The 7189-nt window shown below is 31.6% G+C and overlaps 1 protein-coding gene across 1 annotated transcript in view; it reads left to right on the forward strand.

The window, feature by feature from the left end:
• The window catches only part of pum (pumilio), a gene marked incomplete in the record, with an annotated part of 221757 nt that overhangs the window by 171967 nt on the left and 42601 nt on the right, over nt 1-7189 (forward strand).

The raw sequence follows: 7189 nt of genomic DNA on the forward strand, positions 1-7189 counted from the left end.
AATAATAAAAAAAAAATAGTAAATCTGCTAAATTGTAAATTATAAAATCGGAAAAACAAATAAAAGAAATTTTGAAAATACAAGCATTTATTACTATATGATCCTTTAATGTCATTTACAAATATATAAATTCTGATTGGAGTGTTATACTGTTAAAATTGATTGTATTTATGTTACAGAGCTCCTTAGTATATTTTTCCCAGAAATGCGTTTATTAAATTTTTTTTCCTGTGTATTTGAGAATTTTTTCCTAATTACTTGTTTTGAATAATTAACAGTGCTTTACTTTAGTATAGGAAATTCTTTAGATAGTTTATTGAGTTTAGTATATTTTGAATAAAAATTGTTCAATATCCTTTCCAAGTCTTTCCGATACTCCACTAAATACTTAGACGTTTTTTTTTTTATCCCTGCGGTAACATACTGCAGTGCTTAAACTCTTTTGACATGGCTTCTTCTAGTCAGTCCATCAAAACCCTATAATCCATTACTTCCTTACTTCTTAATCATCATTTTATTTGATATTTTGTATAGAATATTTCTTTTTCACTTAAAATATTCTGTTAAAAAATAGCTAATGTAGTTTTTTTTATTATAAAAGCACTTTATGGAGATCTGTCTACTTTATATTTTTTCCCGAATATTCATCACTTATTTCGTATTAAATACAAGACGTTTATTCGAAAAATATTAAATAATTATTTGGCAGTGAAATAGTAATTAACGTTTATTTTGTTATAATTATAACTTTTTGTTCTTTATTAACAATAGTTCTTTTATTTTATTATTTTATTTTAATTTTGAGAGTATTATTGTTATCGTTTATATTTTTTTTTTTCTTCAGACATTTCTTATTTTCTAGAGTGATGCTCTAGTGGTCATTAGTTACTAAATGTTTATGAGTTCTTGGCCAAAACACTACTAAAGTATTTCTTTATCATTGTGTATAATAAATATGTAATTCGAATAGTTTTAAGTATTTTAATTGTTCCTTTTTAAATTGACGACAGGATAGTCTAGCCTTAGATAAAAGATAGAAGAAAAAAATCCCCCGTGATCCAGTAAAGCCTCTGTTCTTCGACCTGTTTTATTCAAAACCAAACATACATTATTCAAGAGTATTTGTGTTAGTCCAGGAAGGCTGTGGTATGGTCATGATGGCCTTCGAATATCTGAGGTGTCTCCATTTTAGCAAATATAAAGAATATTTTGTTCGTAATTATTATTATAACTTTTTTTTGTTAGCTTACAGTTCAATTCCATTCCGTTATATTTAATGTGATAATATATCATCCTTGCCTATCTACGGTAAAAGCTACCTTTCTCAATGAAATAAAAATATTTATTTATTTTTACCTGGTTAATTCATTATGTATGCCTTTAAATTGGTATCTCGAATATTCCTTTACAGTCATTTTTATCTTTTCGAATTTAGAGGGGGATAAAGTAGTATAAGTCCGAAAATTGCCGAAAAAAAAAAAAATGTTTTACAAACTGTCGTTAATATTTTTTTTAAAAAAAATTTTTTTTTTTAGAGTAATTTTCTAGGAGGGTGGCGAAATTTTTAAATGTCTTGAAACGAATGAACCAGGGCATATTTCGATCGTTTCCTGACAGTATTTTTACTGCATTTATATATTTTAAAATATATCCTTTGGTTTAATGCTGTTAAATTATTGAATTTTATCTTCCTGAGTAGTATTCATGTCAATTTAATAGGGTTTTATAATTATATGAGCCAATGAAAATGGTGAAAATTAATTTTACTTTATTTTCAAAAAGCACTCGTTTGAAATTTATTAAAAAATATGTGCATGATGTATTTCTAAATTAAGTTGCCTAACCAATGTATGGATAATATACAGGTATAATTTAACTTGCACCACTTACTTAATTCTCGTCGGTATTATAATTTTGTTTATTCTATTTTGCTATTATATTTTTTGTTGTTGATTCAATTTTGTTTATTCTATCGTTTATTGAATTATTTACTGTAAAAGGATTATCGAATACCTCATATCTTAATTTAGTGTTTATTATTATTAAGTAGAGTAGTTTTCTTCTGATACATACGTTACCGATCAGCTGAATTTTTAGAGTAGGAAAACGTGACTAGATTTACAAAAGTTATTCTCACTTACTAGGAAAAATTCCTTTTACCCGCTCTTGTTTTATATGCAAACTCTATTAAAGCCCTGATATGCCGTGGTAATCTTATCTCCAACTTGATATAGGAAATTTTAAAATCCCGTCGATAAACCGTTCGGTCCGTGAGTGTTGCTCTGAAATATGTGCTGATAAGGACAGATTTACGCATTACGAAATTTGGTCTAGTTGTGATGTAATAGAAGTGGATTATGCTCATAGGAACTGGATGGAATAGATTCTCCCTGTGTTGGTTTTGGAATATGGTCCCGGCAGTGACTTATTAGTGGGGCACAGCTGTTTACTGAAGGCGTCATTATTCTACCAACGGTCTCGAGTCATCTATCAAATAGTGTCTCAGTTCTCTGATCCTTTTTATCCCTTGCTTTGACATTAGAGTGCTTCTCGAAGATTATAATTTTTAAAAAAAGTCGTTAAATTATTTTTTTATAGTTACATAAAAATACATCCAGTAAATTTGAAGTAAGATCATAATGGATTGATACTGGCGTGTAGAGAAACTACCCATTGGTAGCACTCAAAAATATTTCTGTTAGCTCTCGAGGCCATCTTCTTTTCAGCGCGCCTTGAAGTATTGTCTGGTATGTAAGAGGAAGCAAGGCTAGAGACTAGTGGATTTGGGTGGTTTATAATGGAAGGAGTGATATCTGGATCGGGTTAGATCGATTAAATATGGAACATTAATTGGTCTTTATGGATGATATCTGTAGCAAAGTAGGGAGCATTAAGTATTTTACGAAGGATTTTTGATTGTATGGATAGGATACGAGAGGATTCCAAGTTAGTCGTTTGTCCAGATGCAGTCCAAGGAAGCTAATTAAATGACACAGTGGCATGATACAGACTTGTTAAGAATCTTCCCATTTGTTGAGCTATGACCTTTCTAAATTAAAAAGGTCTCGAGGCCATCTTCTTTTTAGACACCTTGAAGAATTATTTGGAATAGAACAGGAATCATGGTTAATAACTAGTGTTTTTTCCATAGTTTGACTGACTATAGAGTTTATTATGGATGGACTGATATCTTGTTCGGGCCAAATAGGCAACATATGGGACTTTAATGTCTTTATGATCGATAGTTTTATTTGTGACAACGTAAGAACCATTTAGGATTTTGGATTGTTACGATTGAATTTTAGATGAATTCGATGGTTAGTGGATCCTCGAAGCTCAACTTCGGAATTCTTCAAAGTTTAGGTATTTTTCTTTTTATCCGTGAATATTTAGTAGAAATGTTATGCCGCTTTTGTTTTTAGTGAGTGCTCTTCAATTGCTTATGTTGTACTCTTTTTTTTTAAAGACGTAGTTTATATAGAATTTTCTAGTTTGTAAAACATTTGTATCTCTGTTTCCTGAATATACCAGTACTCAAATAGAACGTGATGAGAACTAGCCTCACCTGTGTGCCCCGGGAGGTTCTAGTTATATGTAATAGCTAGGTGAAGGGAACGCAAGACGTTCCTTCCATCCGGGTAGCGTATCAGTCGTGATCGGGCTGCATGCGCGCTTCGGATCAATTGGTTGGAGGGAGGAGAGAAATATGTAGAAGTTTAATGAGCTCCTTCTTATTTCTTCCGATCCTAATTCGCTCTTATTATATACGCTCATTACGATGCATTCTTGTAAAGGAACAGGAACATTTAGGGTGTGAGTAGGGGGGAGGGAGGCGAAGGCACCTTCTTGCCCCCTTAATACTTTATAAAGGGGGGGCCTAAGTGTCTCTATTATCATGTTAAAGTAACATTCTCCTCCCTTTCCTCTCTCCCCCCAATACTTACCAAGTACCGGCGCCTAAGGGTATAAGGAACACCGGTTGCCGAGGCCAGGGTCAATATAGTCTTGAAGTTTACCTATCGTACTCTAAACTGTTCCTGGACTAAAATATCTGGTTTATCTAATCACGTGACTTACATTTTATCGCTATATAAAAGTTGTTCGCCAATATTGCTTCTGTTATGATTTTTGTTTTACTTTAATCTTTTATTTATTTTTATATTAGTGTATTAAAAAAATTAATTATTTCTCATACCAGCATCTAGATTGTTCCCATGAAATGCATAATTTTCGATTTATTTTAGAAACTAATAAAAAGTGAACATGTTTCCTTGAGAAATAGCACAAAATAATTTAGTAATGCTTTTGAAAACATGTTTATACATTTCAATAATGTTATATGTTTGCTAATACTGGTCCGATTTTGATTTTTTTTTTTGTTTCATAGAAAAATGAAATATCACTTGAATGTATTTGTTATTTTGTCTTTATCCGTATACATTATAAGTTATGAGAATATTAAATACAGTTCCCGTCACAACCCTTTTTCTCGAGGATTATATTATATATGCAGAAGTGAAGGATTTTATCTCGAATGCTAAACCAGCTTTATCTAAATCGTTAAAACTTGTTTGCGCCAGGGGCTTTAGAAAAACACTATTACGTGCAGGATGCCCGATTTTTTACACAGCCATCGGAGGTAAAAGAGAAACATAAAAATCGGTTCACTAGTTCGTGATATGACTGTGACCAAACCAGCCACACGCCGATTGCCAGGAAGGATTTTTTGGATTCAGAGCGCCAAATCCATTAAAACCTGCAAAACTTTCATCGATTATTATATATTCCCTTACTAGTACCTAACAGAAGGAAAATAAACAAAATAAATAAATATAGAGTACCATAAAAGTTTTCTGTGTGGCTTAGTAAGGTGCATCACTTTTTAGAATTTATATATTGCCAGGAATTGTGAAATTAATCCAGTTTGTTTGAGGTGTGTAGCCTTGCCCAACCTTTTTTACATGTTTACTAAGAAAAAAACTATCATCCTTGATAAATTAAAAAGACAGTTAAAATAAAAAAGAGCAAATGTGTATTGATCTAAAACCGATTCGGTGTTAATATAGTAAACTGTCTATTCAGAAACTGTCCAGTTTATAAGTAGTATTGTTATTAACATTCCCAACCGCTTATTTTTAGCCCGAGGGTGGTAAATGTGCGTAACGTAGCGTTAAAATAGCGTTTGGAATGGCTAAGTGGTCATTTCTTTGATGTCGGGAGAGGGTGCCAGGTAGCTGTCAAGCCCGGTGGGCTAGTCTCTAATCTTCTTCCAACACAAAGGAATTATTTACCAATAGGTGTGCCCCTTCGCATTAACCTAAGGCCTTGGTGCCTATTGGTTTGCCTAGTTTAAAGTCTACCTACAATGCAAAGGTTCTATGAGCTGGAGGGAACATTTAGTAGTTTGTGTGAGTGAATAGTGAGGCATAAAAAGGCTGTTGTCTCATTGCTATATCGATTACCTTCTAGCGTGAAGCTAACCTCTTTACAAAGTCCTGCTGTAAATCTTCTTGCTTCATAGTGTTCTTCCAACATCCTACAGCACTTTTACGCCTCTCCAGTTAATTTCTTTTTCGGAGTTATATCTAAAATACGTTTCAAGTTGTGTTTTGCTTGGAGGAAAAATCATTGTTATGAGAATTATTTTTTAATTAATTTAAGATTATTTTGTTTACAGTGGTTCAATCTATGCTTTTGTTACTAAAAAAAAAAAAAAAAAAAACCTCGAGATCTTCTCTAGAAATGTTATTGGAGTTCTATCAGTGGGTATAATGTTATGTAATGGGTATAAAATGTTTTTATCATGTTACTATTTCACCTACAGCAAATTTACTTGTTGTATATAAAATAATAATAATAATAAAAAAATCGAAGTAAGCCTTGAAAAAACAAATTTGTTCCAATTTCCATTATAGAAAATTGTTACAACAAATAGATACTAAAGATATCTAAAAATATACTAAAAATAATTCTCATAAATATGAGATTTCATTTTTTTTTAGTATATTTTTGGTATCTTTTTGGTTTACCAAAAATCTAATATGATTGGATATACGTAATATACAACTACTTACGTATTATTTTTTTTCCTACAAAATGCACCACGACATTTAATTAAGATGTGAAGTGCTTAAAATGAAAAATTCTTAGATAGCTCGTAGTTAAAAAGAATGAATGAGAAAATATTGCTGTAGATATAGGTAGGTTTTGGGTGGAATTAATAACTTCAAACATGTTTTTTCTTCGTTCTTAGGAAATTTATGTGCAAAATGTATTATTTGCCCGCCATCTTGAGTTAAAAAACTCATTTATAGTTATAATTAACATAAAATTAAGATACTGATTAGTAAAACTGAAAGGAATGACTAAATTGTAACTCGAAAGCCTAAACTTTTTCCGTCATTTTGTTATGTTTTGTGTGTTTGTTTGTTGTACCTACTTTTTGGTCCTTTTAGTTTCCTTTAATTTTAGTGTAGTATACAACATGTATAAAGGAAGTTTAGTGACTACATCCTCTTGAAATGGGATTAATAATTGTGATCCAGAAAGGAGATTTAATAGGCTTAAAGCTCACCGATGGGATATTATACATTGTTGTAACTAAATTAGATCATTTTGATGTGATCATTTGAGGTTCAAAGGCTGCTCCCTTCCCAAGATTTGGCTCCTAATTCATCATGGCTCTATAATAGCAAGAGTTGCCCCCTAGTTTGGAACCATCATCCTCTTTATTAAACAATAAATCCACGCCTGAGCCACGATCGTCTAGGGCAATATACCGCCATCTGCCAACTTCATATTAACACTCTCCTAGTTCACGGTACTGTACTTGTCTTCATCTAACTCGAGGCTACTAAAATCAGTATTGCATTTGGTCTTCATCAACAGAATCCTGATGATTAATTTTTTTTTTTTTATCTTTTGAATTAGAGATACGGACTGAGAAACGTATGGAAATAATGAAGTCTAAAACAAAAAGATTGAAGGACCTTTATCGTCCCAACTTGTGGAATATCGTTAGGCGAAAAGTTTTAATTCCCGTTTTGTTGGTAGGGTTTGAAGAGGAATGTTATGAGTTGGATTTTTGAAATCTTATTCTTATTCAAGCCTTCAAGTCCCCTTAAATTATCATGTTATTTTTTATTGTATATTTTAATAGTTCGTAACAGATTGATTTGTTCAATTATAA

Source organism: Halyomorpha halys, unplaced genomic scaffold (genome assembly GCF_000696795.3).
Source record: "Halyomorpha halys isolate HHAL.00 unplaced genomic scaffold, Hhal_1.1 Scaffold466.1, whole genome shotgun sequence".
In the NCBI taxonomy this organism is placed as follows: Eukaryota; Metazoa; Arthropoda; class Insecta; order Hemiptera; family Pentatomidae; genus Halyomorpha; species Halyomorpha halys.